Source organism: Tyto alba, unplaced genomic scaffold, assembly GCF_018691265.1.
Source record: "Tyto alba isolate M040663 unplaced genomic scaffold, T.alba_DEE_v4.0 Super-Scaffold_6, whole genome shotgun sequence".
NCBI classification, from domain to species: domain Eukaryota; kingdom Metazoa; phylum Chordata; class Aves; order Strigiformes; family Tytonidae; genus Tyto; species Tyto alba.
Genome location: NW_024881327.1, coordinates 12,339,249 through 12,361,915, shown reverse-complemented (window position 1 = coordinate 12,361,915; position 22,667 = coordinate 12,339,249). Strand labels below are relative to the sequence as shown.

The following is a 22,667-nucleotide window of genomic DNA, read 5'->3' as shown; positions in this document are numbered from 1 at the left end:
TATACCTCTGCTTGTTTCTGCAGTGTTATTCGTTTTAAATTATTTGACTACAGGAGGGTATTCCACTGTATTACACCTTTTTTTCTATTTTTTTTTTTTCTCTCTAGAGTATACTACCCAGTTTTGAAAGTATAAAAGTGGCTTAACAGGTTGACAAGGAAAATAAAGACTCAGTTTTTTATAAGCTTTTCCGAACAGATTTGCATACAGTAAGAGCCAGTGTTTCAGGTATTGAATATCAAATCTGTTAATTATGAAGCAATACTGAATTTCCAGGAAAACTGAAACACCAGCCTAAAGATATGAAATCAATCGTCTTTGTGCTGCCTTTACAGAATTTAATTTTGATACATTGAGAGGTAGTCTGGGGTCAATTAATTTCGCCACAACAGGTGCTGAAGATCCATAGAACTCTCATGATATTTTGAGAACTACTGCTCTCACGGTTTGCAATACTAGTACACATACTGGATTTTTTTTTTTTTTTTCTGCTTAGTTCTACTGCAACGTTGTGGATGTACATCAGTGTCATCGACAATTACGCTCACACTTGGAAAGGACAGACTCTAAGATCTTATTCTCCTTATTTACACTGTCCATTGGGCACATATGCACAAGCACAAACACTTTCCAATCACCACTGTTTTATTTTAAGCTCATCCTGGCAGACATTTCTAATTGTTCTCAAGTTCTAAACCACCATTTTACACTTATATTTAATATAACAAATGGTACAATTTGTCAAAATCATCTGCTGAGTCTCGTTAATGTCATTAAAAAAAGAGCTGTCATTTGCCAGTCCCTTTTTGTGAAGGATTATTGTTGGCTAGATAGTACAAGGAGAAAGAGGGCAGTGAGAGAGGAAGGCAAAACACAGGGATCCTACTAAAAAATACATTTATTCAGGTATGTTTTTTTTCTATGCAACGTATAATCAAAGGCATCTTAAAAAGGCAATTCTAGAAAATCTCCTTGTAAATAATAAAGTCCCTTCTCAATTGCTCTACATTATCATTAACTGAAGTGATACTTCAGTAGAAAAGGAGTGTAAAAACTACTATATCAAAGGAATAACAACTGACATATATCTTGCATTTTTTGTAGCCAACTAATTGATTGCACAAATTGCAGAGCCACAAAAAATTTGTTCCTGCAAATTGAAAAATACTGCACAAACACCTGTTGTGGCATTGGAGATTGCTATATTACCATCATATAAACAATACATTTTATACACAATGTACCTTTCACACGATAAGAATTAAGATATCTTCTGTACACTGTTCCACTATGAACTTGATGTGGTGATTAACTACAGTGATAATATCTTCACATTCATTATGCAACAAATGAGCTGATAATAATGAGAAGCTTTTCATGTTTTCTATCATATCCATAACTATCAGTTGGGGCCTAGCTGTGAAAAGCATCTGGTTTGGTGGGTATTATTGCCACATTATTAATATCTAATACAGAAAGCTAGTGTGATGATCATAAATTTGCTGAATAGTATTTGCATTTGTGAAAAAAATATTAAAAAGAAACCTTATAATGCACATTCAGAGATTGCTTATATGCTTTCCTAGAACCAGAGCAACCACTGATTCGATATACTATTTCATCTTTTTTATTAGCCCTTATTTGTGAATGCAAGAACAGCTTACAAAACAATGTCAAAAAGGATGACTGCATCCTAAAAAAACCCTAAGTTGTTGTTAAATGTTTGTCATTGCTTACTGTCTTCCACTCTCGTGCTCATTGCTCTGCCTCTACGTGCAATGCTGCTTTGAAATTTTTTGAAGACAAACTAATGCTTTAATTAATCAAATGATGCAGACTGCTAGACAGAGATGGAGGGAAGACTGATGCCAAACCATTTCTTTATGATGTGAAGCAGCTGCAGCACCTTACTCCACTAGGAGCTAAACTTTGTGGAGAAAGAGATTACCAGTATGCTAGAAATGTTGTTAATACATAAACATATGCCTACATACACATACAGAGAGACGTAAAAGTGTAAAGATTACAGTGTGAGATTTTTCGGGGGGGGGGGGGGGGGGGGGGGGGGGGGGGGGGGGGGGGGGTGGGGGGGGGGGGGGGGGGGGTATTTTTCCACTTTTTCCTTCCTATTTCACTTGAAAAGTTACACAAGCCTTTTGCTGCAAATAGTTTAATAATTTCATGCAGTAGAGCAGCCTGGCTTACAACACTGAAATACAGGTGTTGACATTAAAGATTGTTATTGGGAGGGTACTAGAGGAATAAGAGGTTATTTCTTCAGTACCACACAGTATATAAATCCAGCCGCCTATTCACTGTAAAAAACATAAGACAGAGAGGTGCCAAGTCAGCATATCATGTTTTGGGTTGGAAGGGACCTTAAAGACCATCTAGTTCCAACCCCCCTGCCCCGGGCAGGGCCCCCTTCCCCCAGCCCAGGGTGCTCCCAGCCCCGTCCAACCTGGCCTGGAACCCTTCCAGGGAGGGGGCAGCCACAGCTGCTCTGGGTATCATAGAGTAGTACAGACAGATTCTTCTTAAACACATTGCTTTTAAAAATCTATCTGATACCACATGTAGTGTTAGGAATGACACAGTCAAGAATTAAGTAACAACAGGGAGGAAAGCAACAGTGAAAAACTGTTTTATGTGCCTGAGTAAAAATGCAAAGGCTGCCTCCAAAATTAACCTTTCCCTGAAACAACTTTTCTACCCTTTAGACCAGGTTTTCATTCTGCTAGAGTAGAGGCATTCAGCAAATTTACACACTCTTTGAGTGGTAATGGGAGAAACAAAACAAATTAGTCTCATAGTCATCTAGCCCATATTTTTGCCAAGGCAGGACCATCCTGTAGAGTTTACATTCCTGTTGAAAATTAACATATGTAACCTCTTTCACGCTTATGTCACACAGAGAGTAACAAATCTGGAAGCAATTGGCTTCCAATTGCAACACAAAAAATACATACAGAAATGCCCTAAGCCATTTTCCAAAAAGGGTACAAATGACCCTGTTTCTACTAATGTGTTTCTTATTTACTTCCAAATACAGATTTTGCCTAACAAATGTTATTCCCCTTAGCCATAAACTTTGTATTTTATAATTTTGGTAAAAGGACAACCCAAGCTGCTCCAAAATTTGCTCTCCAAATACTCAGGGCTATGGGCTCAAAGTGACTCCGTGATCATGGATGTTGAATACTTAAATTCCTTGTCAGTTTTTATAGAAGATAGTGCCATATCATCTTTGTAGTTCTTACTCATGTTAGAGAGAATCATTTCTACTTTGACAACTCATAATTTACATGTGTATATAAAAAAGTAGACTCTCAGAATATAACTGACTGATAAGTTGAGTTAAACTCATTTCAAAAATTTCACCCAATAAATTCTGGTAATGATGCCTCGATTTTGCAAAATTCAAAAGAAGTGGAGAATAAGGAAAGCTTAATGTCATTCGACATGAGACACACCAACTATGACCAAAAAGGCCTGTTTTAAATTCCTTCAATTCACTGCTGCAATCTGACTTCACGCTTTGTTTTTAATAACTCTACAGTTCTTCAGCAATGTAATGCTCTTTGAAAATTATAACGCTGTCATATGAAATGCCTGTGAATTTACATTTCCCAAAGCCTCACTGCAACTCAATTAAATGTAGTCAAGTTCTGCTAAAAAGTAGTTTCCAGGGTGCAATATATGTCTGTAAAAATATATATTTTTTAAAAAAAATCAAGGCATAATTTCTGATTTTAAGACAGAAACTGTGTAAGGAATGAAGAGCAGCTGTTTCTTCCATTGGCTTCTATTATTTTTGTGCTCTTAGAAGGCAAAATTAAAAGGTAAAAGTGAGGCAGGGGCTGAGCTATTTCCATAAACTGTGAATGTGACAGACACCTCTTTCAATCCAAATATTCCCTTCCTCTTTCCCACATTTGTGGAAGACTTCCTAAGGTAGGTAGTACTACACCATAGGCTAGTTGCAAACCTGAGGCTGAGAACCTACTGCTCCAGCACTGAATGAAACAACCATAGAAGAAATAAATAAAACAAAATGTCAACCTCCAGCTCCAGGTCCACAAATGCTATAAACTCAAATCACCACAAGTTAACAAATATTTTTGAGAAACTAGCCTGGTTTTTGATTTTTTTAATGAAATCTGGAACCGTGCTTTAGGTTTAAGTTATCTCCTGTCAAGAATCACTTATAAAAAGCCATATGCAAGAGAATAATTATATTCCTGTTTTAGGGATTAAGGAATATTAAGCAGATGTGCAATGACTTGCTCAGACACTCAGTAATTAGCCACCTGTCAAAATTAGAAGAATCTAATAAAAACCTGATTATTCAAAGTACCTGTCTTTACTTCTATCACTTAACACATATAATCTTGGAACACTGATATTAAAATAACAGTAAGTATGCTATTATTATAGATCCCACTTTATCTGAAAATTTCGTAGGAAAAGACATTTGGGTTTTTATTTGTTTGGAGAGGGTTAGGAGGAGAGGTTGTGGGGTTTGGTTTTGGTTTGTTTTCTTGGTTTTCTTTTTTGGTTTGGTTGAGGTTTTTTAAGTGAAGTGGCTGTAAATTTAAGGTGACAAAAATCTTGTGTATAATGTCTTGAAAATTATTCTGAATTTCAATAGACTTGATATCCATTAACTTAGGCAAAGACTTCTTTTAAACTTTAACATCTAACTGAAATAAGAAAAAAAAAATGCAAGCCAGAAAGTAAATAAAGAAAATAAAAGTTAAAATTATACAGGAAAGACAAGAAAAAATATTGTGTCATTAACCATATTCAAATTTAAACATGCGGTGTAGAGACTGGAAAATGAATTTTTAAAAATTCCAGAAGTAATATTTGTGAAGGAATAAAAATTGTTATTACTGCATGATCTCTACTGATCAGTTCAAGTTTGTGAGGAGACGAAGTGAGAAGCACTTTGACAGCAGCTATTTGTAGCCAGCAGACAATTCTGAGAAAATTTTCTTATTAAATTACAAAAGTGATAAAAAGGAACAAGCAAAACCCCCAATATCATAAAAAAATAGATTTTCTTTTTAGCAAAGCACTACTATAACCTAAAACAGTTCCCGTTATCAACATCCTGGGAACAGATCAAGGTTTTGTTTTCTTTGAGTCAGCAGAACAGTACCTGTAAACAATGTGCATTTTATTTTCTGTCACATTTGGTAAGTACCCAAGTGATAAATGCACAGGGAAACCCATGTGAGAAGTATAACCTTTGTACTATTCTTGTAGTCACTTTTAGTATAAACAGCTCTCCCAGCTCACTGATTTAAGAGAAGACATTTTTTATAAACCGCTACTACAACTTTGAGAAGACAACCCCAGTAATCACTGCACATAGGAAATACTATCATTAAAGGAAATTGTGAAACTGTTTTACAAAGCAGAAGGATACATGTTACATTCAACCTTAGAATCCAAATTCTGCCCTCCTTTGCACTGAAACACTTCAATGGATACATTTAGCTCCATTTTCCAGTTACTTCTGCCTTAATCAAGTCTCCTTATGGCTTAGGAAATGATGAGTAAACCTAGCTCGCACTGACTTTGCATACAAGGCTGTCCCACAATTAAACACAAAGCTTTAAAATTTGTCTACAGGTTTTGAATCTCATTATTATTGTATAACTTAATTATTACCGCATAATTCCAATTAATTATTACTGTATTATTACCAATTAATACAGAATACCTTATGTATATTGTGGCACATTTTATCGAGGAGAATGTTGAATTAGTTTGCCAAATTACAAGATTATGCCAGAATTCAACCTAACATAAATGCTTCTTGCGCTCACAACTCCTGCTACTTGATTTTCTCACTAGAGGTTAGTAAAAACCCTGAAAAATTTAGAACTGCTACAGGGATTCCTCAGCAGACTGTTCCAAACACAACTGGTTTCTTAGAGGTTTTTATTTTTATATATATTTCTCTTGCTGGCCTTTTTCCAAGCAAAAAGAGAACACCTAAACATCCTATATCTAATAGTAAAGGAAAAGGCATCTATAGGAATTAGATCACAGCTGCAGGCTTGACTCCAAATCCCTCATTTTTAGAAGTGGGTATTTCTTTTCTGAAGTCATGCTTTCCCATCCTAGATCATCATTGTACATTCATTTACTGTTTGTAATGAAGTGAAGCTTACTGTAAGATAAAATTCCTGAAGAAGAAACCTATACTGCCCAGGATTGGAGAGCTATGTACATGCTATGTAACAACAGAGTATGTGTACTAAACTGGCCCTTAATGAAGAGGAATATTTACTGAAGAAATGAGGCTACAAGTATTAACATCCAGATGTCCTCTTCTATATCCTGTGTTCCAGATACAATGCAATGTGAGCCTGTACTCAAATATGCAGTTCTAAAATGAAATTGTAGGTTGCAATCCACAGTGTCATAAGCAAAATTCAGCTTCCTTCCTCGGGGGAAAAAAAAAAAAAAAAAAAAGTAAAATATCAGGATTCAAAAATAGCTAATACTCTACAGGAAAAAAAAATATTCATTGGATTTACAGGACAAGCAAAATGTTTCTTCCTGATTCTTGGATTGGAGAGGTTTTCCCTTCAGTATTACTCTTTCAGTCTCTACTCATCCCAGTGTAACATTTCCTGATGGCTCCTTTTACAGCTTGAAAAAAAATAAGTCTCGCAAAGTATCTTACACACCATTCAAACATAAGCATTTCCACTTTTATCTTTTTTTTTTTTCCTTTTCTTCACCACATAAAGATAACATAATTTTCCTCTTTGGTCTTAGAAATAGAATGCCAAAACAAGACTCTGAAGCATGAAGTAAAATTGACACCAGAGACTGAAGAGGAAAAAAAATGCAGAGCCCTGCCAGTTGTGTCATTACCCTACAGAGTCTTCACACATTTTTCTTCCCATCCCTCCTTCACTTCCATGGGCTTTGCATCAATAAACTTTCAATGATTTTCTGTACAGCAGAACATCTTCATCAGTGCTGCAAACACATCTGCTGCAGAGTACCAGGACACTGTGATGGTGGCTGGGACATTTTCATGGGACATAGTTTAAATTCCTGAGATGGAATAAAACTGTGCAGAGATCTTGAGCACTTTTTACAAGTTCTTCGATAACATCCTAGCATACAAGAGGAAAATGCAGGACCCCGCCACATTCCACCGTGTTTCATAGTCAAGGGAGTTCATGCATCTGACTTCTGTGGAGATTCCAGGCTGTAATTCCCAAAGGACCTTCACGCTGTATTTCTCTGCTTCCCACAACTTGGGAAAGAGACAGATTTAAAAGCACACCTTCGTCATCAGCTATGCTTACAGAAACCAAGACATATTCTGGCTGAAGTTTCAGCTTTCCTTTTTGGTCATCTCAGAATAAACATAACCACAACACACACATGCAGACCACAAATGTTTCTTCTGATCTAACTCCCAGCAGCTGATACAAGTTTGATGCCTGGGTAACTTTCTACCCTGTTGAATACATAAAGCTGGCTGTTCCACCTCCTATAAACTGGCTTTGGAATAATTACCTATCCCCAGAATAAGTAGTCTCTGTTTTAGTCTCTATTTCTGCTTATCTTATTTCTCTGTGTCTGAATATGTATGTGCAGAAATTGGGTAGAAAACTATTATTCAGGCTTGAAGATGAATGACTTACCATATATTGCTTCTCTAATTACTTAAAAAAATCCCTCAATACTTCTTTAAAGGAAGTTCCCTTTCCTATCTATGCAGGATATATAAATAAAAACATCAATCTAAAAGGTCACATTGTTTTATTTACAGTCTGCAATAAACCACCCTGCAATATGAAATTTATGGAAACTTTGATTAAAAAATGAGAACACATAGATAAACTTACAGAAGGGGAACACTGTATAGAATTATCATCTGTGCATACTCATGCATATGCACTCTCTTAAAGAAAGTGAAGAAGCAAAAGTATATGTTTCCCCAAAGAGAAATGGCACATCACATTTTCAAAGTCAAGACAGAGCCTTCTAAAAGTGTAATAAAAATTGGTCAGGTAGAAGTAATTTGGGGTTTATAAGCACTTGCCTGGAACATATAAGAACGATAAAGCTAATGGAGACTAACTATTCCATTACTATTCTTCAGTGTTAGCATATATAGTCCGTTATATATAAGTTCAAGCCTCGAGCTTAATTTTTCAGAGATGTTTGTAACACCAAAGTATAAGGCCACAAAAGTAAAAAAGCAGCAAATCTTGGGGAGGGGAAAAAAAACAAAAAAAAAAAAGCTTGAGGGGTCAGTTCTGTTCCCTTTAGGTAAACACTTATGCTACTGAGTCATTATAAAACCTTATAATTTTCACCTAAATTTCCACAAATAAAATTTTCCAGCTTCCTCTTCAATACGACTCTGAGTCCATTTATCATACTACAAATATAGATTTGCATATTACCTGCCTTTTTTGCACTTGTTCTTTTTATGTTAGGTTACTTTTTTCTCAGAAATATGCAGAAGAATTAGAGAAAATTTCAGGAACAACAATAATTCCTGAATTCATAGTAAGAAATGGAAAAATTTATGTACAATAAGATCATTAGATAATGATTAAGAGTGACTGAGCAGCAATAATCACTGCTTAAATGCAAAAGGGAAAATATTTTCTAATAAACTCCTGTAACAAGATAATATTTTCTAAGAATCCAGCAGTAAACAGCTATCCATGCACCTGTCATCAACAGTATCTTTCTTTTGTAGTGTGTTTCCAAAAACATTTGAAGAAAAAATTATAATCCGCAAGTCTACTCTTGTTTAAGTAATAAATAAATCTGCTTTTGAAAATACAATTCAGTATCTCCTGGGATGCTTTTTACAGCATTTTCACCTATCAAATACTATATTCAGTTTTTTGCAACCATATCAAAATCTTGGTGTCGTCTTCTGAAAGTAAAGGGGAGTAGAACCAAGTTTGAACGAGTGTGTGGTGGCTCTACTGCAAAACATGTAAGTGCCAGGTTACCCTCAGATACTGGAAATAGTATCTGCGTTTTTTAAAAAAATATTTATCACCATTTCAATAAAAAGACAGCCTGTGAAAAGAGGATTTTTATGCAGCAAGCAGGAAAGCAATCATGATAATCACTGAAGAGGTTAACTTGCCTTTCAGCTACTTACACTGTTCATATACTGAAACAGTCTTGGTACGGATATAATCAAGTTCTTGTTTGAGAAACTCAAACTAATTTTCAGAAACATTAATTGTGACACATTTCCTGAGAAACCTGAACAACTCTGTGGGTTTCAGGAAAAGCTTGACACTTGGCCCATATTCTTTAGTAATTATCTACGTGCATACGACTGCTCGATACCTCCATATGGCTCGAGTACATATCATTATCTTTAAAACAAAACCATTCAAAACCAGATTCTCACCAAGAACTGGAGACTCAGTGCTGGTAGGGCAAGGAAATTAAACATACAGAAAGGTTTTTATCAACCTTAAGAAACCAATGCTAAGAGCTTAGCTCTTACTCCAGGGAGCAACAAATCAGCAGAACATACAGACTGGAACCCTTCATCAGGAATCCTCATACGTCCATCAATTTAAGTTACACTATAAATGAACTGAATATATTTGAATATAAATTTATATATATATTTGAATATATATTGAATATATTTGCTTTTTTAATTGCAAATCCTACAAACAGGAGTCAGTGTGAAAAGAGCAGCTCTGGAAGCTGCAGATGAGATTTTTTTTTCAAAAAAAAGAGGCAGAAATGACAATCAAGTTACTAAAAAAGACTTTCTAGCTTTGCATTACTTCCCATGGATTTGCAGTGGGGTTGGAGGCATTATCCAGGCAACCTGAAGTGGCCACAGTTGTTTTGCAACAGAATGCTATTGTGCAAGTGAAGTACTGAGCTAAAGTACTGAAAATATAGAGTAATTGGAGGTTCACTTTTTACATGTCATTTTCAAGCATGTCTCTTGCCAAATTAAAGGGCTTGGCAGGTGATTAAATAGTGGCCTGAGGTTGTACTTAAAGGAAAATGTGGCATGGGCTGCATGGTAAACACATTCTCAAAGAGCAGCTGATCATGTCCTACCCTAGGATGCAATGGAGTTGAGGTAATCTGAACCAGAAAAACAGCATTTATAGGGTGCAAACAGTTTTTCCTACACATTTCCACAGACTCAAATACTGTACTGTGTAGCACAAGAGAAAAGCTTACCCAGTCAACATTTACTAGGCTGATTTATATAATAGGCCTTTCTCATGCACGCATATTATTCTTCAGCATCTTTATTATTAAGTTACCAGATCTTTTAAAGCTGCTCACTAATCAAAAACCCACCAGGACCATCCATTCACAGCTGAAGAATATCGTGTCAAGGAAATTTCTCTATATATTGTGTGAGGAAGAGACACTTCCTGCAGCTTTGCTGCCTTTGAGAGGCAGGCACGCCAAGTGCTGACAGGAGAATGAATAGAGCCAGTCATGCTAAACATGCATCCTATTGTTTTGGGCTGTGTCGGTCAGATCCACTGTCAACACATTTTCTGTTTCTCCCTCGGCCTCCCCCCCCACCATCTTTTGTTGCTGTTGTTGGCAACTTATACTCATCCCGTTGGATTCAAGAAGAATATGCTGTGAACCATCCTGCATCTGCAGGAGCCACTCTTTTAAAGAAACACATGCACGCTTAATTTAATTTTTTTTTTTTTTTCAAAAGGGCTCCAAAAATAGCCCCTTGGGAAACAGGAAGTGTTTTTCCTCTTTTGAAATTAAACCAATCTCTTGGGGAAACTCACTGTGTTCCCTCCTCACTACAAGGAGGTGCTGGCTGTGGGGACACAACTCTCCAATGTATGCATGTGCTGCCATACACATACCTGCACATGTATACATATAGGCATGCATCTATTATTACCACTTTATAATGACTATGTCCTGAAGGGATCAGTCTCCCAAAATTTAATCACGCTCTTTTTAAAGATAGGCAACCTGACCAGACATTTGATCAAGAGCTCAGCCTAAGCCAGCTCTGTGTTTGTGGGCAGAAGGAGGTCTTTTTGAGTTAGAAACCTCAACGTGCGACATGCAAATTGGGATTCACACATGGGCAAAGTATGAATGCACTACAGGTATCAGAGACAATTTCCATTCTACTACTTTTAATGAAAAACTACAGTTTTTCTATAGTGTTTTTTTTTTTCATATCTAGGTGAAGAAATAATTTTTTAAGCCAAAATAAAATGAAAAAAAATTAATCTTAGTAAATATTAATGAAAACTCTTTTATCTTGTGAAGAGATTTATAAATGATGAAGTGAAAGCAAGAAAAAAAAAAAAAAGTGTTATCCTCTAGGAAGATATTTTACCTGTAGTGTTACAAACAGACACATTTCCTGAAAAAACACTGTCCAGGAATTCAGTAAGGTCTGGACCTTATTCACATGTTTTTTTCTACTGGTAGATGAACATGTGGGCGAACCATTCCTCAAAAAGCATGAGGCCTAATGTAGACTCAAGCTCAGAACTTCTGAAGGAAGGACAGCAACTTGCAGGACTTTAACAGTCAATGACAAGCCAGAAGGCAGCTTTAGTTTTGTTTCATTTTCAAAACAGATTAAACTGGCAACTAGCCTTGAGCTTGAAGAACAACAATAAAACCCACGCACACTGCACACTCGTTCCTTTCAGGTTTCCCCTTGGGACAGCAAGACATTTGTCAGCATAGGGAACGCCATCTCTTGCCTTCCCTGTGGCCAAGTAAAGGAACTGCCTAAAGAGATGTTTATACCACAGCCACTGTGAATGAAATCAAAAGATGATAAAAAGATAAGTTTCCAGGGTTCTGGCCTACGTGCATTTGAAGGGGACTGAAATTACCACCTACAGGGAAAGGCTGTCAAAGCGATGGATGGCATAAAGTCACCTTGCTAGACCAAACAGGAAAGACTAAGATATCTATTCTTTATCAATCACACAGATTGCATCACACTACTCTTTTTAACCCTCAAGCTTCAGGAAGGAAAAGACAGGCTTCTAAGGACCCCTAGGTTATTGCAATGACAGGGAATTAAATGAGAAATAAATTATGTTAGGGAGAGTAGGATGAAAAAAACCAGAGGCTTATCCATCTGTTTCAGGAAAGCTTGGGCACCTGCAAAAAAAGAATATTTTCTAAGCTGCAAGATATCCTGAAAGTGACATTCAGAATTTGAATAAACAGTGTAGCTCCTCCTAGGAGGAGGGAGGGAAGGAGATGTTCACTTAAGGTTCCAGGACTTAACAGGCTAGCCCTAATGAGCAGGTTAGTCATGGAGAGATTTTTAAATGTCACTACTGCTTCCCAACCTTATGCTGACATCACGACCTTCTGATGACACCACTCAAGTATGAAGGATTGGCTAGATTATGTACTAGTCTCATTTTGCTTCAAATTCTATAAATCTATGAAGAAATAGGGAAAAATTAAATGGCTTTCCAAGGTTGTGTTCTTTAACAATTGTTTTGGGTGGTATTAAAAGACCAGATAGTGCATTCCGCACTGATCATGACCCAGTGCAAATGATTTAAAAAAAAAAAAAAAAAAAACAAAAAAAAAAAAAACAAAACAAAACAAGAAAACAAAGTCAACAAACAACAAGAACTCCATGTATTTTTAAGGGATTATTGAGCAAAATATCCTGACATTTCTGGGGTGCACCATCTGCAGAGTTTGGAAACAAAAGAACAAATTCCCCTTGGCCATTTTTCACATCCACATGCTTCAACTTTAACTTGCTAACTGGGTAATAGGCTTGATTACCAAATAATATTGTTTTCATCCTATGGGAAATGTCCCTGAAAGAAACTTGTTATGTGACCTCAGCCTAAAACACCATCAAGTGTGGGTCCTCTTTAAAAGTCTCAATTCCTTCTTTAATCTTGGTTTTCAGAGTTCTGTTCACCAACGCCTGGATCCTTTTTTACACTCTCTCTTCTCACCTCCTCTTTTTCCATTTCAGCCTCAGCTCCATTTTTTTTCCCTGCTCCATTTACCACACTATCTCCAATCTATTCCTAACGTCATCCACTAAGCTCTTGCATTCCCTTGCAGTCTCTCTCTGGAACATGTTTTTCAACCATACCTCTAAGTCTCAGTGTGTATTTAGAATATAAATATAATGCTTACAAATTAAATAGGAAAAGGTAACAAGTCTAATCACTTCTATATGGTTTCTATTTTCCATCCCAAACTTTTACTCTCAGTTACACATTTAGAGTGTCTTCTTCAAAACAAAGGTATTTAGAAGAAATTTTGACTACAGTTTCTCTGGTTTTCAGCTGCAGTATACATCTATCTGTTTTCCATGACAAACCCTAACTGATGTGCTCCTTGTACATTCACTTTCTTGCAACCTAAAGACAAATAGGTGGGTGGAGAAGTAAATGACGGTTTAAAGAAAGGAGCATAAGTGCTAAGAGAAAACTCTATTTTTATTAATCAACTCAATTCAGAAGCCTACATCAGATTTAAACCAACATATTTAAATTACTGGCTGCTTGCAAATGGGAATAAGAGCAGAATAGGTCATCGTTTATATTTTGACCCCGTATTTTGAAGGAAAAAAATAACATTTTTCCAAAGGCTTCTGATAATAGTCGCTTTCCAATCACACAGAAATTGTATGAAAATAAGTACATGAATAACTGTGCAATCTTTTGATAGTACACTGTTTTGGGCTAAGTATCATTCATCACCATTGGAGCGCTAAGGTGGAATTTGGCTTGACCTCAGATTTGTCTAGCAACTCAAAGAAAATCAGTAAATGTCCACATTAATGCAAATTAATCTACCAAAGTGAGAATTCAGAAAGTCAGGAAACCTTAGCCTGGATTGCTCTCTGGAGCATTTGCTTGCTCTTATCACCCAATAGCTAAAATCATAAAAACTTAGCAGTTATCAGTTTTCTTTTTCAGACATGCACTAGGGTAGACTTGCCGCATATATGAACTTCTAGTAATTGCATACTTGCCATTTTATCAGGAGATTTTTACCAGTAATAATTACTGTTATGACATCCTGCAGCATTGCTAATCTGATGTTACAGGTTAGTTCAACGATTCCAATATTAGGTATTAATAATGAAATAAGTTGTAAAGATTTTTATATAAAGAATTAGTAAAGTGGGGTATACATTTTTACTTATTCTAGAACTTCAAAATAACATTTTACATGATTTGACTTAGTCTGGCTTTATTTAATTTAAACAGAAATACTACATTAAGACTGAAATCAAACAGTCCCAGTGCAACAGCAAAAAATTCTATCATTTTGCAGATATGCTGTTATTTCAGAGATGTCATTTCTCTTTTCTGAGAACAATGTTGCTAATTACAATATTCAATGAAGAGCATCTGGAATCTAAAAATCAACTTATGCCTGTGAAAAGACATCCATTAGCTTCACCGGGCATTGAATCCGGCTGTTACTGCAGATCGGTCAATGTAATTCTCCTCGATGTGTCAGACATTAATGAAGTTAACATGGGAAAGAACAGCACACAGCAAACAGCTGACAAAATTGCCCAAAGTGCTCACCTACCACTGAAGCCTGCCCATCAGGCACGATTTCACAACCTTCTGAAAAGCTTTCAGACTCCAAACAATATTCTGTTGCTCTCATTAGAAAATTACTCAGTCACTTTTCTTTATCCATTAAAGATTAGTACTCACTGCTATTTCTGGTTACCAAGAAGCAGTATTTTGGCAATGCTTTACAAACACTGATTCCAAGCGGAAATTCTTCAGCCCAAGTTTATGCAAAGTTTCATTCTCTGGTGTCTACATAATCAAAGTAACAACAGAACAGATCTTTACCACTTCCAAACCCACCCCTCGAGCAGACAAAAGAGATTCAAAATTCATATATTTATTTCCTCCTGGGGGCATGCTGCTCTAATAGAATTTATGTCATCAGCTTAGACACCCTGCAGTGCAAGAATTTTACCTCCACTCACTTGGGAACAAATGGTTTTGTTGAAAAAGACATAGAGATATATAAGGTACCATTAACCTCGCAAAAGTGAGCTTGCCTTTGAAGACAAGCTTTTAGATTCCTCTCTAACTCAGTAGCTACTAACTTTACTGAAAGCCTAGTAACACTAGCCTTTGCAATCAAGAACCTAGAGTCTTCTGGTCTGCTGATAACATACTGACACAGATGGAAAGTAACAGCAAGTGAGTCAGCCTAGTGCCTCAGTACAGAGTTCTACATTAAGGTATATACGTCCCCAGCCAGATTAACCCTAATGAAATATTAAAACAGGTGCAATACATCTAGTATTCAAATTACCTCATTTCGATAGCAAATGATCTCTGGAGCACCGCACCATGCTGTCTGGACACTCTCACCGGTTTTCCTTATAAAATGCCTTCATCTGCAAACATTTTAATTTATGTTCTCTGAAATCCCTCATACTTGGAACCTAAAACACCTCCCTTGCTCTGCCCCATGTCTTACAGGTGTGAACACAGACTCCGCATTTTATTCCCTAATAAGGAAGGATAACATGTACTTAACTTCATGTCATAGTCTTAGTAAAATCAGTATTGCTCTGATTTCTAAAGTGAGGCATACACTTGTACGCTAGCAGTGTTTTTAGAAGGCATTTGAGATGTCCTCCATTCACCTTTTTGTGGGATATTCTGGGTACTCAGCACTGCTAACCATCAGATCAATACTGCATGCTAAACAGTCTCTTTGTCAAAGGCTCCTCTGAGCTGGCATGCTCAAGGAAGTGAAGATCAACATAAGTGATTCTAGTGTGAAATATTTCTTCCAGAGTATAATTTTAAGAAAATTTCTTCCTCTACACGGCTATCTTCCAGTAAGGACTGAACTACAGAAATTCCATCTCTTTCATTTGATTTAGGCTCATTTTTCACTCTCCTCTTGCATTGATTCACCTTAACTCCATTTCCAGCCAAAACTGAGCAGCTACAAGAGATGTATTTCTGTTCTGCAGAAGAGCTAGCTCACTGATGCCTTGATTCCCCTAAGTCAAGTCTTCAGCAACAGATTCTGGAGAACACTGCCACAGGGATAGATTCTTTTGGGGTTTTGTTTTTATCCTTTTTACATCACTGTTCAGAGTAGGTGTGGCAGTACTAAGACCACTTCGAGCACCTCTTAAAAATTTACTTTGTCTTACAGGGGAAATGCAATAGGTCTGAAACAAACTGGAAGGTCTTCAGATGGGAAGACGGGTAAAAATCTTACTGAACATAAAGACTAGAGAGCTCTGGCACCTTTGGGAAACTTTTTTCTTGTCTGAGAAACACTGAGCCTAACAACTTCAAGATCTGTGCTCTGTAACAGTAAGGGCATGGAGGGGTCTTCTAGGAACTGGAAGCAAGGTTTCTCCACTCAAAGGAATGAGGCCAAGGCAATGAAAAGTAGACACCCGTCAGTTCCAGAAAAGGGCTCATAGATTAGAGGAACATACCAGTGAAGGATATTGGCCACAATGGATTTGGATGGTGACAGAGAACAAACTCTGCAATCATTTAGGCCAGTTGCCAAGTATGCAGAAAAAGAATTAGCAAGGAACTAGGCAAGTTTCCTGGAGTTACTGGAGGTATCTCCTCTCCAGTAGGAAGGTTTTTGTTGGAAACCTGCCCGTCTTCTACACAGTTTTCATCACTATCAGTTTCTTATCAGAACTGAAACATCTTGCAATTGGCAGTTTCTGTAGAAAATGGTAACTCTGATTTTGTAACTCAGACTGTGAATTGCTCCACATTAGAAATATCTTTCTGCCCTTGTTGCAAAACTATTTTCTCTTTGTACCAAACACAGTCAGACTGAGACTTGCAAGGCTACTGCATTAAGGTGAACAAGTACAACTTCAGCTGACACTGCACACCATCCTCTACTCAGTAAATTCCAAAGACATTTTACGATTCTGAAACTGCAGTCTAAATTACTGGGCTTGCCCTCTAACTCATGAAATCAAGGTTCATGTTTCCAGACAGAGGGGCCAACAGTTCTCTCTTTTCAGATGACCAGTCCAAGGAACATTATTACAGTTTGAAGATGTATTAACCTTTAGTTGCAGTTTCTCATTTACAAACACACTGTATGGAATGGATTTTCTTCAGTTAAAAAAGGTTGACGTTCATTTGAATAGGTGAGTGCCACTTTATCAGTGTTACAAGCACACAACATTAAATATATCCAAAAATACTGATGGGGGTGAGAAAAAAAATATCACATTGCCTTTTATTCCTTATCTGAACTTTATGAATTACACATATAGTTTCTTATACAGTAATTGTCACACCTCTCTATAGTTAGAAAGTCAGCTTTTAATTTCATCGGTATATTGCTATTTTAAACAACACAGCAAGGGAGATAAAACACATGAAATTGGCATTTATAAGAACACAACAAAATTGGCAAGGTGATCCAGAATCAGATGCCATTTCTGAAATCACTGTGAAATCTATCTTTTTGAAAATGACAAGATTTTAAATTGTCAACATCCCTTTAAAGTACTACATTCCACCAGTGCTTATAAACACATTTCATAAAGGCACAAAGAAAGAATTACATTGTAAATTAATGTCACAGTAAGGTTAAAAGGGGAATCGAAGGAAAAAAAAAAAAAAAAAAAAAGACAAAAACAGAGCACAAGTAATCAGACATTCAATGTCAGTCAGCCCCCATGAAGAGAAATGGTAGATGCTTCCATAATGCTACTTTCATTGGACCAGCAACCTGCATAATTTATGTCCAAGACAGGACAAGCCTTGACACATAGTAGAAAGTGTTTTTTCACAAGTTTCAGAGAAGATAATTTTACCAGATTATATAATCCTCCATTGACATTTTAACAGTATAAAAAAAATAAAATATAGTCACACATAGTTAGTTTACTGCCGAGCTATCTAAGTACTCAAGGATCTTAAATCATAACCTGTGTGATCACCTGGAATATGTTGTTGATGGTTTATTTTAATCCAAATAAAAATGAACCGCACAGATTGATGTAATTTATTCAGGCCTAATTGTGGTCAAATTTTGAGGGACATAACATGATTTATGAAGCCCTGGTGGCATTTCTTTTATCATCACAGGGAGGGAAGAGTAGGTAAAGATCTGTCCTTTGAATTCAATTGCTTATACTGTTTCTGTATAATAAACTAAAAATAATACACAACCTTATTTTGCTGTTCTTCAACCACACATAACTTATGTCTACCTCTTCCTGCAGAATGTTTCCAAAATATCAAGTTCTCTTCACTCGCTTACAATGAACTGAGCACCTCATTTATGATATATAACCCTACAAGATTTCAGCTTCTATTTGAAGGAATAACATAACCCTAAAAAAAAAAAAAAAAGGAAAAGTGTAGCCAGCAGACCTGCACTTCTCATCCTGATGTTAACTAACCCATCAGCATTTCAGGACAGCTCACCTACTGATAAAGAAGAGGTTTGCCAACAGATTACAGCATGAAAAAATTCATAATGCTTCAGTTTTCTCTCATATGCTTTATTAATGAAGTAAAAAGGTCTTTATTCTCCAGCTAACTGTGCTGCTGTGGCGTGTGTCTTTCTCATTAAAATATAACTGAGACAGGAGTGAAGCAAACACCTGCTACCTGCCAAACACAAAATAACCAGCATAAAACTCAGCTAATATCCCTTTCTGCATTGCAGAATGCATGCAAACCCTAGGAGGGGAAAACTGAAGGATTCACTCAGATACAATTAGCTCCTCAAAAGGTATATATTAATAAAAAGGTTTTAAAGAAAAACCTTTCAGTAAAAGACTTAGAGAATTCAGTTTAAAGAGTTATGAGGATATATCTTCTCTCAGCCTACAACCTAGATGAATGTGTAAATCCTCACCGTAACATAAAAACAATTTAAGAATGGCTATGGTTGGGTTACCCGAATCATGAACAGACTTCTCCCTAGAAATACTCCTACATTCACTTCACCAGCAAGCCAATGCCAGAATTTTAGTCTCTTATCATATTAAAAAAAAAAAAAAATAAAAAAAGAATAAAAAATAAAATGCTGTCAGTCATAAACCAGAAAGAACTTGGGTACTCAGCTTACCTGAGCACTGCCGAAGCTGCTAAAGGTCTAAGAAAATGTTCCTCCTCAGTGTTCTACCTCTTGAATGCTTTTGTCACTCATCTGGTCCAAGAACAGATGAAGAATGCAACCCTGCATGGACACTGCAATTAATATTACAGCTGATAGACAGCAACACTGACCTCTAGAGATGGGCCTGGAGGGCAAACATGCCTTTTCTAGAATAAAAAGAGCTATTTCATTGAATGCACTAGCAGACCTGCTGTCAGCTCTCTTCTAATTGACTGCCATGGGGTGTTAGAACCAGAAGCCCTTATAAACTGCATTGAATATGAAAAGTACTTATGTCTGGGGCATGTACAGCTTCGGGTAATGTACAGCCATGGTCACCTTGACCCTAAGCCACTCATCTCTCTGATTCTTTTTCTCTACGTTTTTGCCAACTAACAGAATAGATGTGGCATCAAGAGATGACTGTTGTATTGTAAGTATATATTACCACATCCCTTCTTAAAGTTAAGAATGCTTGTCTGTCAAAACTGTCTTCAGGTGGGAACAGAAATCTCATTTTAAGAAAGCCAAATCTTCAACTGGCTCTATCACCTTGTTGTTAAGTTATTGCACTACCAGATAATATGCTCCAAACGAACAACTCAAAAGGTGGAAAATTCCAATAATAAAGATCATCTTAAAGTCAGCCTAGCAAACAGCAGACAAATTTCTTCTTCTGTTTTCTCTCTTCCTCAAAAAAAATGGCTCATCATTGACACCAGTAAGTGATTAAAGATGATTGCTGTCTGCTATAATAGGTAAAATTTTGGACATCCGTTCAGGTTAACAGTCAGGTAGATTGGGTGGGTCACAAAGAAATCTGATGAAAGGGTGTTTTGCATGCATCAGTTAGAGAGGGAAATTGGAGCAACTCAGTTTGAGAATTAGCTAGTGATTTTTGCCTGAAGCCTGAAATGTAGATAAAAACAGAACTAAGAAAGAACAATATAGACTTTAAATGACAGGAGGTTTTGTAACACCAAACACAAATACTTAACAACATAGAAACAATAGTCTGCATGCATTTAATTCCTATCTTATTAACTATATTAACATAAATCAAAGAAAACTCATTTGGTGTGAGGATATGCATCATAAAGCAGATACGTCTGTATCCGACCTAAACTTATATGGTTTTGTAATTAACATGTCTAACTGGTAGTAAATATTATGATAATGAACTCTCACCTGCGAAGCTCAGACCTATGGCTTACAGTCTTAGCCAGCAAGATGAACGACTGATGCCTGAATGGTAAGCAAAATTTGGTCTTGATGACTGAACACTATCTTCTAACCAGAAATAAATGACCCAAAATAAAAAATAAAAATAAAAAATTAGAACTAGGCTCTCTTTTGCATAGAAATTCTTCTATAGAATAGGTATTAATTCTGCATGAATGCTGTAAAATCTTTCCCTGTGGCTGTCTTCTGTGGGATGACCTTGTGCAAAAAACAAGAGGGTAAAAAAATGGATAGCTGAACTCTGTGTAGCATGGGAGTGCTAAAAGACCAAAGCTGTCCATGGGGACTAAGAATAGAAAAATGCTTTTCCCTACTGTTCAGTGATAAGCCGTGGCCCTTGTACTTGCTTCCTCATCCAGACAAGATGATGCTTGCTCCTGACATGAGTGAAACTGCAAAGCCACACGTACATTTTCTATTTAGCTGGCTTTCTGATTTCAACAGTGTTTCATGAAGATAAGGAAGACCATTAAGGAAAAAATAAACAAATATCTTATAATATAGTACACTGGACTTTGCAGGTGAGGCGACTTGCTTATTTCTGAAGAATCATTAGCATGGTTGTGCACCAGCATATTATAACAAGGACAACTGAAAAGTTCACATCCAAACTTTTAAGCGGGAAAAAAGGTGCTGTTGGTGGGGGCTGGAAACCTTAAATACCAGAGACCTTGATGATACTGTTTCTACTACCACAGAAGGAAATAAAAGTCAGAGTTATAACCGAGATCCCATTTTCTTAGCTCCTCCAGCAAAATGCCAGCAAACTGACTCAAATGACACTGGCAGTTGCTAAACCTTTCTTCAAGGAGTAGTTCAAAGTGTCAGTGTGAAACAAACAGGACTCTCATGTTTTCTATCCAGATGCTCATTGCTTTTCTACTGTACAGGCTTTTTGTTCTCTTATGTTTCAGCTTGGGTTTGTAGCTTTTTTTTTTTTTTTTTTCCTCCATTCATTTTCACTACAGCCATACTGACAGGCTAAATTTTAGGTTGAGAAAAACAGTGAGAATGTTTCTGAGAGCTTTCAAAAAATACCAGCATAATAAATTAAGCAGTGTCTTCATAGAGCTGTGTCTTGAAACTCAATTCTTCCTGATCCCAGCAGAGCTGAGAGATGATCTGGTATTTCCTTGGAAGAATGGACAGGGAAACACAATTTTGTGGAAGACCGTGAAAAACATTTGAAACCTTCACAAAGCTGGTGTTCAGTAATTTTTGAGGACCAGACTAGAAAGCCCTTAACAATCCCAGGGCTGATGTGAAGCTCATGTAGCTGGCAGAGTGCCACAGAAGGTGGGCATACAGGGTGACTGGCACCTGCAGCTTCCACATCCAGGAGACAAAATTTAGTTTGTTTTGATCCAAACCAGAACATCAGTAACACCTCCTCTAGCAGATCCAGTGATCCTACCAAAGGGAGACTGGCTTCCACGAAAACTTTATGCCAGCAGTGTGCCCACCTCAATGCCCCAGATGTTCTCTTTCATGACAAGAGACCAGGAGGGAGCTGGCATAACATCCAGAGTCTGACAGCAAAGCACCCTGCCTTGCTGCCAGCCAAGATGCAAGTGCTCAGTGATTTCTAATGACCCAGGGCGCACTCTAACCTGGAAACCCAACAAATGCTTTGAAATACCAGCCAGATTTAATCTGCTAAATGCAGCACCTGAAAGCAGCAGTTCTCTGGACTTAATACTTGACATGCAATGACATACAAATAATATTGCCTGTTCTGATTAGCTTAGTTGTATCTGTTGTACTCTTCTGCTGTGTCTCAAAGTTTTTCAAGAACATGTTTTCCCCAAACAGTGCTGGTCCTTCAGATTTAATGCCTTTGTTTGGACAACAGTCAAGAAAGCTTCTGAAGCCCAGGATGAAAATACCCGTTGAGACAGAGCTCAAGATTCAGTCCTGATTTGGAGCTGAATCCTTCATATCTGAAGTGAACATGATATTCCCTACTGGTTACCTCAAAACGCTTTCCCTTTCATTTATTATTTTCTTCCAATATGGATTGAAAAGAAATACTAAAACAAGGAAGCTTTTAATGAACTAAAATGACTGATTCTTGTCCATCCTATCATTAAGAACTCTGGGGTCAAGTCTGCTTAGTGCAGGTTTAACCTTGATGGTAACTTTCAAGCCGAGAAATCCCTTGGCAAAGATCTCCCCATTTTTTGACATGGATATCTGAGTGATACATACAAGTAGGAAGTAGCAAATGTTTTATATCTTTCTGTATTTTAAAGTGACTCAATAATGAGTGTCTCTGG

The 22,667-nt window shown here is 36.9% G+C and overlaps 1 protein-coding gene across 3 annotated transcripts in view; it reads right to left on the bottom strand.

Annotated features, from left to right (window-relative positions):
- Nucleotides 1-22,667, bottom strand: part of GRID2 (glutamate ionotropic receptor delta type subunit 2) — a 746,686-nt gene that overhangs the window by 601,566 nt on the left and 122,453 nt on the right. Inside the window, exon 1 of one of the 3 annotated variants that reach the window (XM_032999396.2) lies at nt 19,120-19,187. The exons of the other annotated variants lie outside the window; for them this stretch is intronic. The gene's annotated coding sequence lies outside the window, so the exon portion shown is untranslated. Of the gene's footprint in view, nt 1-19,119; nt 19,188-22,667 lie in introns of those variants that run through there. 3 annotated transcript variants of the gene reach the window in all.